The sequence below is a fragment of the Bufo gargarizans genome, chromosome 8 (assembly GCF_014858855.1).
Source record: "Bufo gargarizans isolate SCDJY-AF-19 chromosome 8, ASM1485885v1, whole genome shotgun sequence".
NCBI lineage: Eukaryota > Metazoa > Chordata > Amphibia > Anura > Bufonidae > Bufo > Bufo gargarizans.
This window is the reverse complement of record NC_058087.1, coordinates 167,975,832-167,995,031: the sequence shown is the minus strand read 5'-3', so window position 1 is coordinate 167,995,031 and position 19,200 is coordinate 167,975,832.

Here is a 19,200-nt window from a genome sequence, read left to right as displayed (position 1 = left end):
GTCCAAGTCTATAAGAGAAAATGCAATAAATATGGATTAACTGATGATATTTCTGCCGCACATTAATGAAGAAGGCAGTGTATATCTGATCAAACAGAGTGTCTCAATAAAGAGCTGACAACGTGATCTGCATGGCCGCTCTCAGTAAGCAGTTACGCAGGTTATAGGTGACTAACCTTGCCGACGTCTAGGAAATTTGCTGGAAAGGTAATAAAGACATTATGAACAGATGAAAAATAAACTCTGAGGGGATGTCATGCAATTACAGTATAACTAAATCCCCTCCAGCTTCTGCATTAAATATGGTCCATTCAGTACGGCTGATGTGTGGTTTGAGCTGGCTCTATAGGGAGGGTTTATTAGGGCTCTGTTCACATTGATATTGTGGCTTCTGCTCATAATGGAAGGCATGAGGCTGGGACAGATCCATTGTATGAATGTGCGTGAGTAGAGACCAACTGAATATAAATTGAACTGAACTATTATAAGAATATTCATGAGCACCTTGTGAGAGTTTGGGGGGGGGGGGGGGGGGGTAACACTGGTGCCCCTTTAGGGCAGTAGTCTAAAATCTGTGTCTCTCCACCTCTTCAGAAACTATCACTCCCTACAATATTTTAAATGTACTAGTAAAGGGGTATTCTGCTAATAACAAATCATTACCTATTCTTTGAATTGCTCCAAATGCGGAATGCCAGAATGAGTTCCCCTGTTAGGATGGAGTGGCGGTTGAGCATGCCCACTACCACTCCATTCACTGCCTATAGGATTGACGAACATAGTTGAGCACTGTACTCAGTCCCATAGACTTTGAATGGTGCAGCAGAGTGCATTCTTGACTGCCACTCTTTTGAAACGGGAGACACTGGACCACTGTTTTGGTGATCAGTCGGGGTAAAAATAAATCAGACCCCCACCGATCTAAGGCCTCATGCACACGACCGTTGTTCTGGTCCGCATCCGAGCCAAAGTTTTTGCGGCTCGGGTGCGGACCCATTCACTTCAATGGGGCCGCAAAAGATGCGGACAGCACTCCGTGTGCTATCCGCATCTGTTGCTCCGTTCCATGGCCCCGCAAAAAAAATATAACCTGTCCTATTCTTGTCCGTTTTGCGGACAAGAATAGGCATTTCTACAATGGGCTGCCTGTTCCATTCCAAAAATTGCGGAATGCACACGGGCTGCTTCCTGCGGACCGTAAAAAACGGAACGGTCGTGTGCATGAGGCCTAAGAGTTAGGGTACTTTCACACTAGCGTTTTTTTTAGCATACGTTTTGACGGATCTGGCAGGCAGTTCCGGCGACGGAACTGCCTGCCGGATTCATCTGCCGCAAGTGTGAAAGTGCCCTTATCAAGTGAATAGTCGATAAGTTGTTATTACTGGAAAACCCCTTGAATTCTTCTAGCATCATACCAGTTATGTGGGGTGGACAGACGGGGCGGCATTTTGGGAGCTGCCCGCATCTCCTTCGCTGCAGCACTGGGTATACCGGTATTCTAACAGCAGATAGGAGTCCCATCTACTGATCAAGGGTCCTGAATAGGGATGAGCGAACTTGTGTTCAAGGTTCGGCTTGCAAAGCTCGGGTTATCTAAGAATTCCATTATGTATTCTGCTACCACAGACCTGGTCCGTGGTAGCAAAATCTATAACGGAATTCTTAGATAACCCGAACCTTATACGCCGACCTTGAAAACAGACGTTCGCTCATCTCTAGTCCTGAATTCTCTGTTGTACCTTTAAGCCCAGCATCACTCTGCTGCAAAATGCACGAGCATTAGGGTGCCCTCGCATGGCGGAATTTCCCCCATGATATTGTACGAGGCTGATAATTGTCTATCCGTGTGTTGTGTTTCGTTGCAGAATTTACATTTCGCAGCGTAAATAATGTTGTGTTGCCGATTTTGTGTATGAGAATGTCTTTATTCGATTCAATGGGAAACTGATTTTGCAAAAAGGGAAAACTCTGCAGAAAAATCCACCCGGAAAAAAAATCTGTGCAATTATTTTTTTTTCTGTGCAATCATTTTCCCATTGAATAATACAGTAAATCAGCCGCAAAATCCGCTCCATAATTCACGGCAGAATATTCCGCCACGTCTGAGAGCACAGTAAAACTGCAATTGGTTGAGAGTGTGTTCACACAGACTAGATTTGGTTGCAGAAATTTCGGTGACTCTTCCATTCATGATGCAGAAATGACCCCAGATGCCCCATAAGGGGGCAGGACTTACATAAACCCAGTCCCCCTAATTTGCAGGGTTATTGGCGAGTATGAATAATGGATATGAATAATGGAGAAATCGAAGTGTAATGAGTTCTGCGTATGCACACACACACACCGTATCTGCCATGTTAATCATGATGGTCTATGGATAAATGATGCATTAATATTATTAGCTAATCCAGGGATTCATACAGCGTTGAACATAAAGGCCCAGCACTGAAAGGGTGTGCTACATATAGAAGTAGTCTGCAATGAGAGTGCCTATAGAATCTCTATATATTGTATAATTAATGGACAAATCAGGGCTGCACCTTATTAACCTTCTGGACACTTCTCTATCAGTGAAGGTAATCAACCGCCACAGCTCATTAATCCCTACATCATCCCTCCATCCTATGATACACGGCATGAGGGCATAATGTGGGAAAATACAAAAGGAAAATGTTGCAAATGCAATGAGTCCCTTTTCTCAATTAAAGACGACCGGTCACCTCCCCTGACATGTCTGCTTCCATAACTACTTGCATTCCCCATGGAATAACAATGTTGGACCTTTAGGTTGAATGACCTGAGAAAACTAAATTCTTATCAAATGTTAAAAAAAAAAGTTGTCATATTTATGTACCTTCCTTCAAATGTGGCTCTAGTCCTGTGCTGCCGGTCACTGTTCGGGCCACAAGCTCTTGCATGTGTATAGGCATCTTAAAGTGTAACCATCATGTTTCATAAAAAAAATATATATTTAGCATATGTTACTGCAGCATTAAGCATAAAGCATTCTTTAGCTTTATTCACATACCACTGTTTTCCTTGAGTTTTTCCCTTAGTTATGGCTGTTCTAAACCGTACAATATGAGTATCTTCTCAAGATGGCTCCTCTGCCAGAACTGCCTTCCCTCACTTCCCATACACACTTGCTGTAGCCAGCAGCATCCTGCCAGCCAATCAGATTAGATTACTGAGAGACACGCCTCCTCACTCTGAAGCCTAATGCAGGCATGCAGTGTGGAGGACCGCCCCTCCGTCTTCTGTTTACACTAAAGGGAAGACAGACAAGCCATAGCAACAGTCTTTTAAGGGACCAGTGGAAAGGGACAGGGGACATTAATGAAAGCTACTATAAGGTAATTACAGATCTTATGACAGTCATTGACAGACTAACTCAAGTATTCATGACTAGCTCTAATAAACTGGCAAATATAAAAAAAAAAATATGACAGTTACACTTTAAGGTTGAAAATTGGCTGAAATTGACACTAGCCTGGTGATCAGTTTATGGCTGTGCACTGCTATATGATACATTAGTACCTTCTCTACGCTAGGGGATGGACTCCTCTATAACGTAATACAAAAAGGCTTGTCTTCATGCGACATCCACTTTAAAGCCATCTATAACACAACTGCCTCTCTCAAGCCTCCTCCTCAAAGCACAGATGACATATAACAATTTTTTTTTACTCATTTTTTTGTATGCATTCGTATAAAGTGCTGAGTATAGCCTCATAAATGGGGCAGGTGCTGTGGCAACGCCTATAGCCATTCAAAAATGGCCACCTATAACCAGAGATGCTAAAGGGAATCTGTCACCACAATTTTGTAGTATTATCTGTATAGTACCCCAGAGCGTGCACTACCATTCTGTCACCCTGCTACTGTCTCTAATGGTTAAAAAATAATGTCATCTGTGTACTTAATTTCAGGTCCCTTGATAATGTGTCTTAAAGGGTTTCTACCACCTCATTTTCACCTAATTAGCTCTCAGACACTAGCGATCTGCTAGTGTCTGATCTACCTAACAATGCTATTTCCAGACCTTTGTGTGGATCCGTTTCACTAAAAAATGTAGTTTTATTGATATGCTATTGAGCCTCTAGGTGCTATGGGGGCGTCTTTTCAGCACCTAGAGGCTCGGTCTACTCACACTGTATGCCGCCCCGCTCGTCCGTCAAGCCCGCCCATCTCCTCTAGAATGCCATCCTCCATCTCATTTAGCGGCCGAATTCTCGCGCCTGCGCCGCGTGTGTTAGTTGAACGCTGGAGAGAGAAGAGACATGTCGCAGACTCGCAGAGAGGGAAACGCCCCCCTTCTGCAGCTGGAGTCTCCCAAGAGAAGCAGCTCATAGAGCACCATGACTCCTTGCAGTTTAAGGACAGAGTATTATGACAGAGTTTAGCAGAGCAGAGAAAGAGAAAACAAGGTACCCAAATTTGCCTGCCAGTTTACCCCAAAAACTGCTGGAGCCAGAGAAAGACCACTTATTGTCTAGATGCAAGTTTATTGAAGTAAAGTGGTTGAACTTTATTAAGTCTGAAGTCTGATTATTCTCCACCAGCTATGACTCTCCCCTTTATTGCTACGGAGCCTAACCCTGGGAGGTGACAGTATCCAGGTAAGAGCACCCTAACACACACAAAACTAATAGGGCCGCATCACCACTCGGGAGTCTTAAAACCTGGGACACGATCGGCAAGTTGCATCTGCAGATTTAGCAATGTACAAAAGGAGTCCAAATTGCTACGTTTTATTTTCTACTGCCCCCTCCATTCCTCTGCTGTCAGTGTTTAAAGCTGCGCTAAAATACATTCAACAGTCAACCTGATGAAAGGGATCTGAACTCCCCGAAATGCGTTAGTTTTACTTGTCCGCATTTTTAATGGAATAAAGAAACCTTTCTACATCCAAAACCGTCTGAATTGGGTTTGAAGCGCCGGATCAGGATTAACTTTTTGCGATAAAATACATTGTCAGGACTTCTGTGCGCAGTCCTCTTCATTATGTTAGCACAGCAGTCCGGACTGTGTATTTCTGTGCAGCTTTTAGTGCTGACAGCAGGGAAATGAAGGGCAGCAGGAAAATAAAAAATTGTGTACTGGACTCCTTATGTGCAGTACTCCTCATTTATTACGGCAGATAATAGTTCAAAATCATAATTACAGGTTCCCTTTAAGAATAATGTGGAAGGGACTCATATAGGGACACCGGTCAGAAAGGGGTATTTCTTTTAAACTCAATATTCATAGAAAACACATCTTTGACAGTTTTTTGTTATTTTTCATTTTGGCAGTATGCCTTTAAAAATGACCCAAAAAGTATTACATCCTTCTGTAGCAGTCCGCACAAATGATAAAACTCCTAAATATATGGGTTAACCCACTGTCAATTGACTCCTGCTGCGAAGATATTATCCGAAGGCTAATCCTGATGATAATAGTAGGTGTAGAATTGGGATAACAGTATATTGGTTCTATTGCTCTCCTGATATGCCTACATAAAGACGTCCACAGAAAATTATTTATTGATTAGTGTAGAGTAGCTTAGGAGGGGTGTTGGGTCTCCTTAAAGACACCAGCTATGAAAGGATACTTAATGGAAGACTTATTGGCAATAGTCCATGGTATGAAGACTTATTGGCAATAGTCCATGGTATGGAGACTTATTGGAGGTGCTGCATGGGAAAAGTACATGCAAAGAGGTATCTCCCAGGGAAAGAGAACCATCTTGCCAGCGCCACCTTGTGGAAAAGGCAACCTATGAGTAAAAATCTGATTCTTCTCTGGGATATACATCTTTGCATATTCTTTTCCCATTGAGCACTTCCAATAAGTCTCCAAGGCATCGCACTCAGCCAGCCAGAATCCTACTCCGTACTGATGAGTACAGAACCTCAGGCAAGATCTAATAGGTCATAAACGTCAGGATATTTCTGATGATATCTAGTATGGCACTAGACCTCCCATCAACAAAAGCCATATATTATAATAAAATGTGACTTTCACAGGTAATATTTGAGGGGAGGATGATGATGTATATAATACATATTCATGAAACGGGGTCAATCTAGACAGGTTATTGCGGTGTCAGAGAGATATGGTAATTAAGAAAGTGTTGTCACCTTTTTGACCCGTGGGACCTCAGAACTTCCCATTTTGCTGTTGTCATCTTGTTTTTTTGGCCAATTAAATAATTCATATGGATTGTTACGCACACAATTAAAGTAAATTGGCTCCGCATTGATGAAAAGAAGAATCCAAGTTTTTGAATAAATAATATTTGTTACCCTGATAAGTTGATTATCTCACCCCAAGTTATAGCAAAAGGATGACAATGCTGGGTGTAAGTATAGGTAGGTCAAAAGGGGCAATTGTCCTGGGGCCCTCTACCTAAGGCTAGGTTCTTTTCTGCTTTGGGGGCTCCATCCAAAAACTGTCTAGTTTCTTGGTGAAATGAGGGACACCATGATGGAAACACAAGGTCTTAATGTAGTCAATAAGGTTTGTTGGGCGCCATGTGATGGGTAATGGACCTACTATTATTTTTATTTTTTGGCTTCTAAGAAAGCAAAAATTGAGCACCAATGGAAACCTAGTCTAGCTAATAACAACAGCCATACATGGGAATTTCTATAATATGAAATAAATAAGCCCAGGAATGTACAATCTCCTACCCTACCGATAAATTTACATCAATTTCAGAAGCTCACCGAGAAGATGGCTTCAGTGAGCTGGAGTTGGAGATTAGCAGAGAGCAGCTGCTACTGAATGGAACCAAGACATCCTCTCCTCCACCTCCCCATCAACTTCTTTGTCCATCCTTAATCTGTCCTTGTTCATATGTAACCCTTAAAGTGGACCTGTAACCTCTCCCGACTTGCCTGTTTTAGTGCCCCCCCCCCCACTACATGCACACCCTTGTAACAGCAATAAAGGATCATCTATTCATATATGTTGTTCCATTTCTCTGTTATTCCTGCAAGATGTTTATAAAATAAGATAATCCTTTAAAAGGCCCACCATGTGGGAAATTCACATGAATGAATTGCGAGCAGTTTGCAATAAAGACAATGTTGGGTGCTACCAGTTGGGTTGGTTTGCCCTTGCACAGTCTGTCATTGGCAGCACTGATTGGATAGGGTAAGTGTCATGTAGGCAGGGAACAATGCACCCCCAATGGTGGCCCCCAACTGGTCGACGGTCCCTCTCCAGACTAAGTGCACAAGACAAAGGACGGATAAACAGACAGAGTCAAATGTAAACAAAGTAAAAAAAAAACTGGAGATCACGTCAGAGACAGAGCAGCGGACAAAGACAAAGTAAAATGACAGGCGGCAGGTCAAAAACCAGGAGATAATGTTAGCATCAAAGTTGGCAAACAAAAGGCAAAGTTACAATACAGCAGCAGGGCTGAGATCAGGAATCCAAAGTGAAAGTGAAACCAATGAGTGAAGTATGAAGACCAATCACAGGCAACTATGACTAGCAGCTACCTGTTTAAGTACCCCGCCCACAGGAAGCATGTGACTCCTGCACAGAACCTGATTGGCCCGGCATCTCTACCAGTCCCTCTGTCGGCAGGTCTGATTACAATAGCAATGAAGGGATGACGCGGTGGAGGGTCTGGGTTCATCGTGGAAGCACGGACAGGGGAGTATGTGACTGTGCAAGGACACACTCCTACCTGGTAACATCTAGCTGGACCTTCATTGCAAACCGCTAGAAATTCACTAGACACGCCAGTAGAGGTGACAGCTCCTCTTTCAATCAGATGTTTTCATGACCACCATTTATTGTCAACGTTCGCAGTGATTCCATGGCGTGTACACAGCTTGGTTACCAGAATTGTGGCAGGTTGAGACCGAGACAGAAGGTAATTTCATATTCCATCACTTGGTGGCTGCCTTAGGATGGGCAACTTTTTTTTGAAAATTGCCTCCTGTGTGGCTGCTCTTGACCTGGAACCTTTGGACCAGGAAACCTGTCTACGGGCACCATCTGATTTTTCTGTATTTTCTGAAACTCAAGTCATAATAATTTCGAGGCTTACACGTAGAGAACATAAAAAAAGCGAGAAAAGGATTAAGTGAGCAGGATACAATGTTTTTCTCGGTGGGGATCTGATTCCTTGTCTGACCACAATTGCTTTAACAGTATGTAAAATATAGGGAACATATGTGTTTAGTAGTAAAGTAAGGAATCCAATATAACTTAATCATACTGTATTCAAAAATAAAAGTGAGGAACCTTAGTTTATGACTTCTCCTGTTCTAAGACCTCTTGGAGATGGCACACCACTTGTCTACAGCCCATATGGTGCATATGGAGTAACTATAGGCCTCTTTTACAGAGACGTTGGTGCCTCCATGGAAAGGAGAATCCATCACACGACATCTGATGTAACATGTCTAGATCTTTCTTGAGTACCTACTACAGTGATATGATTTTGATAGCAAGATCGAAAAAGATCTAACTTTTTATGTCAATGTGCCTGCTTATCAGTATTTTAGCAGTAGAAATTTACCTTCAGAAGTTTACGTCTTCTGTGACCCCCCACCCAGCTTCCATATCTCTAAAGAACAGTTTTTCAAAAGACCAAAAGAACTGAAAACTCTTCGGTAATTTCATCTTTTTAGTAGGATAATCCAAAGCAATTTTCAGAAGATGAGAGCCCTTAAGATCCTACCTTTATAGCTTCAATAACTTAATTTCATCCCATTCTGAGGACTGGAGATAAGTGACATTTTTTTATATAAGAAATCTTTCAATTTCAGCTCTACATATACAAAGAAATACTGCTGAAACTTGATTCTGTTTGAAAATGTTTTCTATCTTTTTATTTGTGCTTTTTTGTTGTCTTTTTTAATCACGGTTAGGCTAGATTGACACCACGGCTGGGAATTACGTTTGGCGCGACAATTTCAAACGTTCCTCTAAAATATATGTCTGAACATATGCTAAAGACATGGCATTGACCCCCAAAAACTGCTGAACAGGCTTTGCTCCAGATTTATGGTTCATGATGTGCTTTAGACATTTTTTGCTTCTCCTAGACAGTTTTGAAACATATGTATAAAAAAGAGGCATGACGTATAAAAAGGCCATGGTTTAAAAACGTACAAGATGGCGCCATGTAGGGCAAAATATTGGTCTTAAATAAACCAACAAAGGGGTTGTGTAAGGCAGAGAAACCTAACATGTCTAGCAAGATGCTGAAAATCTATCACACAGTGTGAGCTACTGTAATAAATTTGGTGCATCTTCAGCCTGCTCTAGTTTTAAAGGGAGCCTGTCACCATTAAATTCACTATTGCACCATTGTAGGGCTGGCTCAGTTGAGCGTAACGATACCTTTCACTTAGTGATAGGTGTCACTACCAGAGCTTTGAGACGTTCTCACAGCTCTGTGTCTCCACCCCTGTGATGATGTCACTTAGGGTTGGAGGTTTTCTCACTGTTCTGTTTCTCCGCCCCTGTGATGAGGTCTTACTCCCAGCTGTCTCTCCTGCGTTTGATTTCTCTGCCTTTAAATCACCCCTCCTCCTATTGCAGGGCGTGGATTATATTTCTCTTTTCAGTTGTAGCTCTGCCTTGAGTATCTTCACTTCTTTAGCTACTAGTTCTCTGGACCTGTGTTCTGCTGCTGCAAGCACTCCGGATATTGCCAGCGGTCCTTGGATCCGTCTTCTCTGCGGCTGCAGCTCCATCAGCTAAGTGTGCAGACTTTGTTATGTACCTGGTGATTTCCTGACTGGATCTGAGGTGGCCCCGGTTCCCTCCATATTCTGTGCAGGGCATCGGTGGCCGTGCCCCTTCCACTATTGTAGGGGTTACAGGGCTCATCAGTCTAAGGTACGCGGGCATGCCTCGTTCCACCATTTGGATCCGGGCATGTGCTTTAGCAGCATAGGGAGAGTGTTGAGGGTCTGACAGGGGTCACCCTTTCTCTTCCCTAGTTTGGGGTCCGGTCAGTAGCTCTTTTTACTGTGTATACTCTTGTTACCCTTAAACAGCCGTGACATTATAATCCACCAAAACCGTCCTTGTTGACATGGATCCGCTTTCTGACCTGGTTGACTGCATGCAGGGTCTTTCTTTGGAAGTAGCGGATCTCCGTCAATCTCTGACTCAGCTACAAGCATTGGGCTCTGCTCCGGCTCATGGAGTCTGTTGCGAGCCAAAGGTCTCACTTCCGGAAACGTTCTCCGGGGGCAGTGAGAATTTTGTTTGCTTCAGAGAGGCATGTAAACTCCATTTTTGTTTGTGTCCCCACTCATCTGGTAATGAGGAACAGAGGGTGAGGATTGTCATCTCCCTGCTCAGAGGTAATGCTCAGACTTGGGCTTTTTCGCTGCCATCAGGGGATCCTTCCCTGCGATCCGTGGAAAGGTTTTTTTGTGGCCCTGGGGCAGATATATGATGACCCGGATCGTGTTGCTCTGGCAGAATCGAACTTACGTGTTCTATGCCAGAGCAAACTGTCTGCGGAGCTTTATTGTTCTGAATTTCGGAGATGGGCAGCTGATTCAGGCTGGAATGATGCTGCACTCCGAAGTCAGTTCTGTCATGGTCTCTCAGAGGATTTGAAAGATGCCTTTGCTTTCCATGAGAGACCAACATCCTTAGAGTCTGCCATGTCATTGGCGGTACGCCTTGACAGGCGTCTAAGGGAAAGAAACAAGACCTCTCCGTCCAGCCATTGTCAGTCTAGGGGCAATGGTGCGGACTCATTCAGTGTGCAGGGGCCTCATCCTGTCTCGCTCCCCTCTGAGGAGAAGCCCATGCAGCTAGGCCGACTTGCCCCTGATAAAAGAGGATTTAGTCCTCAGAATATGGTGTGTTTTTGTTGTGGGGGCATAGGTCATTTGGCAAATGTTTGTCCGTCTAGGAGATTCCTGAACTGTACTAAGAGCGATAATAAGAGAAAAACCTCAAGAGGTGGATCATCAAGTTCTGCTTCATCTGCCACTTTGGGCAAAGTTGATGTGGGAATTGATGCTTTTCCTCTGACCTGCAGTTCCCGTTTTCTCCTGTCTGCCAGGGTGGCGCTAGAGAGCAAGGTCATTCCTTGTGAGATTTTTGTCGATAGTGGAGCGGCCGTCAATCTTATTGACACTCAATTTGTAGCCTTGCATGGTTTTCAGGTTTGTACATTAGAAAAGGATATACCTGTTTTTGCTATTGACTCTGCCCCACTCTCGCAGAGATCTCTGAAAGGCATTGTTCACAATATCCGGCTAGCTGTAGGTGACACTCATGTGGAGGAGATATCTTGTTTTGTCCTTAACGGATTGCCTTCTCCTCTAGTTTTGGGGCTACCCTGGCTCACTAGACATAACCCCACTATTGATTGGCAAGGAAGGCAAATAAATGAGTGGAGTGACTTTTGTAGAGAGAATTGTCTCACAGCCACTCTTGCAGAGGTGTCTACTAAAACTCTGCCATCATTTCTCTCTGATTTCTCGGATGTGTTTTCCGAGAGCGGTGTTCAGGAGCTACCTCCTCACCGGGAGTTTGACTGTCCCATTAACCTCATTCCCGGCGCCAAGCTGCCAAAGGCACGCCTCTACAATCTCTCACAACCGGAGAGACTCGCAATGCGAACCTATATCTCCGAGAGTCTCGAGAAGGGGCATATTCGTCCCTCAAAGTCGCCTGTTGACGCGGGGTTTTTTTTTTGTTAAAAAAAAAGATGGCTCTCTGAGACCTTGCTTAGATTTTAGGGAGCTGAACCGTATCACGATTCGCGATCCCTATCCCCTTCCTCTGATCCCGGACCTCTTCAACCAAATTGTTGGGGCCAAGGTGTTTTCCAAATTGGATCTGAGAGGCGCGTACAACCTGGTCAGGGTCAGAGAGGGGGATGAATGGAAAACGGCCTTTAATACCCCTAACGGGCATTTCGAGAATCTCGTTATGCCTTTCGGCCTGATGAATGCTCCGGCCGTCTTTCAGCATTTTGTTAATAGTATTTTCTATCATTTAATGGGGAAATTTGTATTGGTGTATCTTGATGATATTTTGATTTTTTCCCCTGATGTTCAGACTCATCAGGATCATCTTTTTCAGGTCCTGCAGATACTGCGGGAAAATAAACTGTATGCCAAGCTGGAGAAATGTCTTTTTATGGTGTCAGAGATTCAATTTCTGGGTTTTCTCCTCTCTGCTTCTGGTTTTCGCATGGATCCGGAGAAGGTCCGTGCTGTGCTGGAGTGGGAGCTTCCTGAAAATCAGAAGGCATTGATGCGCTTTCTGGGTTTTGCTAACTACTACAGAAAGTTCATTTTGAATTATTCCTCTATTGTCAAACCCCTTACTGACATGACAAAAAAGGGGACGGATTTTTCCTCTTGGTCGGAGGAGGCGCTTGCAGCCTTTTCTAAGATTAAAGAGAGTTTTGCGTCTGCTCCCATCTTGGTGCATCCCGATGTTTCCTTACCTTTTATTGTTGAGGTGGATGCTTCCGAGGTGGGTGTGGGTGCAGTTTTGTCCCAGGGCCCCTCTCCTGCCAAATGGCGACCTTGTGCCTTTTTCTCCAGAAAACTCTCCCCGGCAGAGAGAAACTATGATGTGGGAGATAGGGAGTTGTTGGCCATCAAGTTGGCTTTCGAGGAATGGCGCCATTGGTTGGAGGGGGCCAGGCACCCTATCACCGTTTTTACCGACCATAAGAATCTGGCGTACCTGGAGTCGGCCAGGCGTATGAATCCGAGACAGGCCAGATGGTCTCTGTTCTTCTCCAGATTTAATTTTGTTGTTACTTTCCGCCCTGGGATCAAGAATGTGAAGGCTGATGCTCTCTCTCGCTGTTTTCCGGGAGGAGGAAACTCCGAGGACCCGGGTCCCATTTTGGCGGAGGGGGTAGTTGTTTCTGCTCTATATTCCGATTTGGAGGCCGAGGTCCAGGCTGCCCAGTCTGAGGCACCTGCCCGTTGTCCCTCCGGGAAGTTGTTCGTGCCTCCTGAGCTACGTCACAAACTCTTTAAGGAACATCATGATACAGTTCTTGCTGGTCACCCCGGGAGTAGAGCCACGGTAGATCTCATTGCTCGAAGATTTTGGTGGCCGGCTCTTCGTAAGTCTGTGGAGGGTTTTGTGGCGGCTTGTGAGACGTGCGCTCGCGCTAAGGTCCCTCGTTCACGACCTTCAGGTTCTCTTCTCCCGTTACCCATACCTTCCCGTCCTTGGACACACCTGTCCATGGACTTTATCACGGATCTTCCTCGTTCCTCGGGGAAGTCGGTGATCCTGGTGGTCGTGGACCGTTTTAGCAAGATGGCTCATTTCGTTCCTTTCCCTGGTTTACCCAATGCTAAAACGTTGGCGCAAGCTTTTGTCGATCATATTGTTAAATTGCACGGCATTCCCTCTGAGATTGTTTCCGATAGAGGCACGCAGTTTGTGTCCAGGTTCTGGAAGGCTTTCTGTTCTCGCCTGGGGGTTCGGCTGTCCTTCTCTTCTGCTTTTCACCCGCAGTCGAATGGTCAGACTGAGCGCCTCAATCAGAATCTGGAGACATATTTGCGCTGTTTTGTGGCAGAGAACCAGGAGGATTGGTGTTCATTTCTCCCTCTTGCTGAGTTTGCTTTGAACAACCGTCGTCAGGAATCTTCTGATAAGTCACCATTTTTTGGTGCATATGGGTTCCATCCGCAGTTTGGGACATTCTTGGGAGGGGCTCTTTCTGGTTTACCTGAGGAGGAGAGATTTTCCTCGTCTTTGTCTACCATTTGGCAAAAGATTCAGAGTAATCTCAGAAAGATGAGTGAGAAGTATAAGCGTGTGGCTGATAAGAGACGTGTGCCTGGTCCGGACCTGAATGTGGGTGATCTGGTGTGGTTGTCTACAAGAAATATTAAACTGAAGGTTCCCTCCTGGAAATTGGGTCCCAAGTTTATTGGGCCTTATAAAATTTTGTCAGTCATCAATCCTGTTGCCTTCCGCCTTGATCTTCCACGGGTTTGGAAGATACATAATGTTTTTCACAGATCTCTCTTAAAACCATATGTCCAGCCCACGGTACCCTCCTCTTTGCCTCCTCCTCCGATTTTGGTTGATGGCAATCTGGAGTTTGAGGTTTCCAGAATTGTGGACTCTCGCATTGTCCGCGGTTCTCTTCAGTACCTCGTTCATTGGAAGGGTTATGGTCCTGAGGAGAGGATGTGGGTTCCGATGTCGGACATTAAAGCCACTCGCCTTATCAGGGCATTTCATAGGGCTCATCCTGGGAAGGTGGGTCCTGGGTGTCCGGAGTCCACCCGTAGAAGGGGGGGTACTGTCACTACCAGAGCTTTGAGACGTTCTCACAGCTCTGTGTCTCCACCCCTGTGATGATGTCACTTAGGGTTGGAGGTTTTCTCACTGTTCTGTTTCTCCGCCCCTGTGATGAGGTCTTACTCCCAGCTGTCTCTCCTGCGTTTGATTTCTCTGCCTTTAAATCACCCCTCCTCCTATTGCAGGGCGTGGATTATATTTCTCTTTTCAGTTGTAGCTCTGCCTTGAGTATCTTCACTTCTTTAGCTACTAGTTCTCTGGACCTGTGTTCTGCTGCTGCAAGCACTCCGGATATTGCCAGCGGTCCTTGGATCCGTCTTCTCTGCGGCTGCAGCTCCATCAGCTAAGTGTGCAGACTTTGTTATGTACCTGGTGATTTCCTGACTGGATCTGAGGTGGCCCCGGTTCCCTCCATATTCTGTGCAGGGCATCGGTGGCCGTGCCCCTTCCACTATTGTAGGGGTTACAGGGCTCATCAGTCTAAGGTACGCGGGCATGCCTCGTTCCACCATTTGGATCCGGGCATGTGCTTTAGCAGCATAGGGAGAGTGTTGAGGGTCTGACAGGGGTCACCCTTTCTCTTCCCTAGTTTGGGGTCCGGTCAGTAGCTCTTTTTACTGTGTATACTCTTGTTACCCTTAAACAGCCGTGACATTAGGTTGATTCATTCTGGAGAAAAATGTTTTTTTAAATCAATATGCAAATAAGTAGTTAAGAGCACAGAGGTGTCATGCCCCGCCCTGACTATGTGCGGAGGTCGGCCAGAATAGCAGCACGAGTTTAGTGTTTTGTTTTGGAGCCGTGCTGGATCTGCCTCTCATCAGGTGCAGTGGGTGGGGTCATTAGTTTAAATAGCACTCCATCCCAGTGCTCTGAGCGGATTATAAGAATCACTTTGGTCTTGGAAGCAAGGAAGGAAGATTGTCTGTTCCAGCTCAGCAAGATAAGTGTGGTTTCAAGTTTCGTTGTTTGCTGTCTTGGTTGTTTTGTCTCATCTCTCCCATCCAGGTTCTGTGCGAGCAGGCTGCTCCTATTTCCCCTCTTAACCATCTCAGGGAATTTAGGGTGTTTCAGCCCAGGCACGGGGACACATCATACCTACCACAAAGGTCTGCATGTGGGCTGAGCAGTGCAGGGAGAGAGGTCAGGGATTAGCTAGGAGGTGACCCTTCCCCTGCCTCTCGCCTAGAGCCTGGTTGGTGGTTTATCTGTGAGTCTGAGTGCACGTCCGCCGTGACAAGAGGGCGGGCCAGAGTCACTCTGTGCACTCATGCTTCTCCTACTTCTCCTCTGCTAACCCCTCCCTCTTCTTCTTGATTGACAGGGTCAGGCTCCTAAATGTTCATCTCTCCTCATCCTTTCCATCAGGAAGAAGAGAGAGGGTGCACCGAGTGGCTTGGGCCCGCCCTAAGTGCACTTAACCACTCATTTGCATATGGACTACAAGGCATTTTTCACCAGAATGAAGCAGCGGATAACTAAATAAAAGGTATCATTACATTCAGCTGAGCGAGCCCTACAAGACATTGTGCCTGGTGTAACAGGGAATTTCCTGGCGACAGACAGACTCCCTTTAAGCTGCTCCTATGTGTTTTTAGGGACGCGCTGTTTTATTTCTAGCATTTATTAATTTTTTTTACATTTTTTTCTCTGTAGGGAAATTAAAACCTTAACTCGAAACTTTGATGGTGGTTTTTATTATGGTACCATATCATGTCTTCTCTACTCCACAACGGAGGCACAATCGGGCCCCTCAAGCTATAGGGCCCTTGTGAGACCTTATGGTTTCACCCCCCTGGCTACTGTACAGCCTGTTTAGATTTTTCCATGTTTTAGCACCTAATATAATCTCCGAAAGCTCAGAGAAATCTAATTATGGCTTCATGGATATGGTAAGGAATGGATGGTTAGCAGAAGCTCAAAGGAATAATATTTGCTGCCATTTAGATGTAAAATTTTACCCAGTCACATTAAAATGCTGTAAAATATGCAAAGGGAAAGGTTCCCTGAGAAAAGTCACATCTGCAATGCATTAGTTTTTTATATTTACAACATTAAAGAGATTATATGGGATCTATAATGCACACATTTATATTATATGTAATGTATAATCCTGATCCTCCATTACCGCAGATAGAAATGTAAGATGGTAATGGCGGACATTAAGGAGCACCCAGTACTTGGCAGGGATCTGACCCCCGACACCCCCACCATAGCTTAGGTGCCAGAACTACCAGCTGTGTCCACTGTATAATGGCTGGTTACTGGTCGGGTGAATGGGAGCAGCTCTGAGGCCACTACACGGTGGATGGCGCCTTGTAATTCCAGCACTGGAGCTACTGCCGAGCAGCTGGGTGCTAGGAGTCAGATCCCCATCATATTAACACTGACGACATCAATATTAAAGTCCCTGAAAACCCCTTTAAGTGGTAGCATGACATGGACTAGTCTAATTATACTTTATTCAGAAGCGTATGCCATTATCTCCTAGTATAGGTCACAAGCGAGACCTTCCGATTCATTGCAGATCTGCACCTTCTAGGAGCCCACTCCAGATGGAGTCTGATCTTATGATGATGACTTTCTCCAACCGGACATATTGCTGCCAATTATTCTTCATTTGTAAATGACGTTCAGATCTTTGGTTCTGGGTTCAAAAGGATTTGCACCCAATTATTCTGTTTCACACAAGGCTGCTATCTGTCACAGATATAGATAGAGAGAAAGAAAAAGAGATAGATAATAGAAAAAGATAGATATGAGATGGATAGACAGATAATAGATAGATAGATAGATAGATAGATAGATGATAGATAGATGATAGATAGATAGATGATAGATAGATAGATAGATAATAGATAGATAGATAGATGATAGATAGATGATAGATAGATAGATGATAGATAGATAGATAGATAGATGATAGATAGATGATAGATAGATAGATAGATGATAGATAGATAGATAGATAATAGATAGATAGATAGATAGATAGATAGATAGATAGATAGATGATAGATAGATAGATAGATAGATAGATGATAGATAGATAGATAGATAGATAGATAATAGATAGATAGATACTAGATCGCTAAGATGATGATGTCGATAGATGATAGATAAATAGATAGTAGATGATAGATAGATAGATGATAGATAGATGATAGATAGATAATAGATAGATAGCTAGATAAGGTAGATAGATACATAGATAGATAGATATGAGATAGATAATATAAAAAGATATATATGAGATGGATAGATGATAGATGATAGATACATAGATAGATAGATAGATAGATGATAGATAGATAATAGATAGATAGATGATAGATAATAGTTATGTATCCCTTGAAACCCTTTTCCTCTTGACATAAATCTCTCTGGGTTTTTCCTTTTGCATTTCTGCCCTAGTAATATGATACCCCTGCCGTGGTCATGTACACCCCTGACCCAGTCAGTACCCTCCTCCATAACCACCTAATCCTCTGCTCCACGCCTTCTCCTCTCTGGACCATAGGTATATATTTTTATGGACACCACATGAACGGTACAGGAAGCTCCTGGGCTCAGGCCACTGCTGACAGAAGCTTCCATCATGAACCAAGTGCAATGTATGACAACTTCCACATGGGATTCATAGGAGATCCAAGACCACAGGGCCTCCTTACAAAGGCAGTGGAGGCTGACGTGACAGGGCATCTTCTGAGAGCCCAAGTTCTCCTTCTCACCGCTGACATCTACGTCAGAAGGCTGAAGCTCCACAGAACATGACCCTGGGATTCTGCCTCTGAGCACAACATGCCGACAATAACAAAGTGAATACGCCTCTAACCCATCTCGCCCAGCTTTGCTACATGACGCCGGAGGGATTCTGCTCACCAGCCATAAACATTTAACCCTACCCCTGCCAGAGTCTCCGCCGTATCGATGTGAAGATGTGAGATCCACCCCACCGGCAATACCCCTTTGGAGTTAATATAATTTCTTAATAAATGGTCATTATAATTAGTAATACTAGTTATTAATGACTCCAATTATAGCCAAGGATTCCCACGTATCATTAAACTGGTAAATAACGCCAGTGTTAACCCTTTCCTGACACCCATTAATCACCGGGCATCCTAACGAGGCGTTAACGACACTGACTAATGGTTGAAGCGAAGCTCTTCTTGAGTCCCCCGTCACAAGATGCCTTTCGGGCACCACCGTTCAAGTGGGATTCATCCATAATTTAAAGTATGCGCAATCTACCTAAAACGCGTCGGTGGGCACCCGTCCGCTGGAGTGCAAATGACGTTAAACAAACCGTCATACATCAAGATTGAAAATTGCTCTCTTTTATCATGAATCCGTAGTGAGGTGGATCGGGGCGCAACACGTCGTCTCCTCCGGGATGACTCAACGCATAACGCGTTTCTAGTCAGCTTTGTTCTTTGAAAGTCCAAAGTGTGAGCGGATGATGTGAAGATGTGGCTTGTCTTACTAAGACGCAAGGCAAAAAATAGCCAAGATATCATGAAGGCGGAATTATTAGTAGGCAATTGTTAGGCAAATGACGAGAGCTCTTAAAGGGACAGTCCAGCTTTGAAATCACTTTTCTGCTAGAATTCCTGCTCAGGTAAAATGAAAGGGGTTGTCCATTTGTTGTTAGAATGGCCCCCTGGTGATAAGCTGGTTTCATGGTATACCATTGCTGGAAGTCACCCCAGCGTTAAAGTCCGGGGAGAACCTGGGGGCAGGTTTCCACGTCTGCTGCAGCGCCCCTGCAGGGGAAATAGAGCATTAAACAATTTCAATGAAATGGATTGCGGATGCGCTGTGTCTTCCAGAGCAAGAAACATTCTCTCTGGCCACTGTCTAGCTGATAGATGAGGGTCCTGAATCAGGGACCCCTCTCTACATGCTCAAAATGTTGGGTTTCTT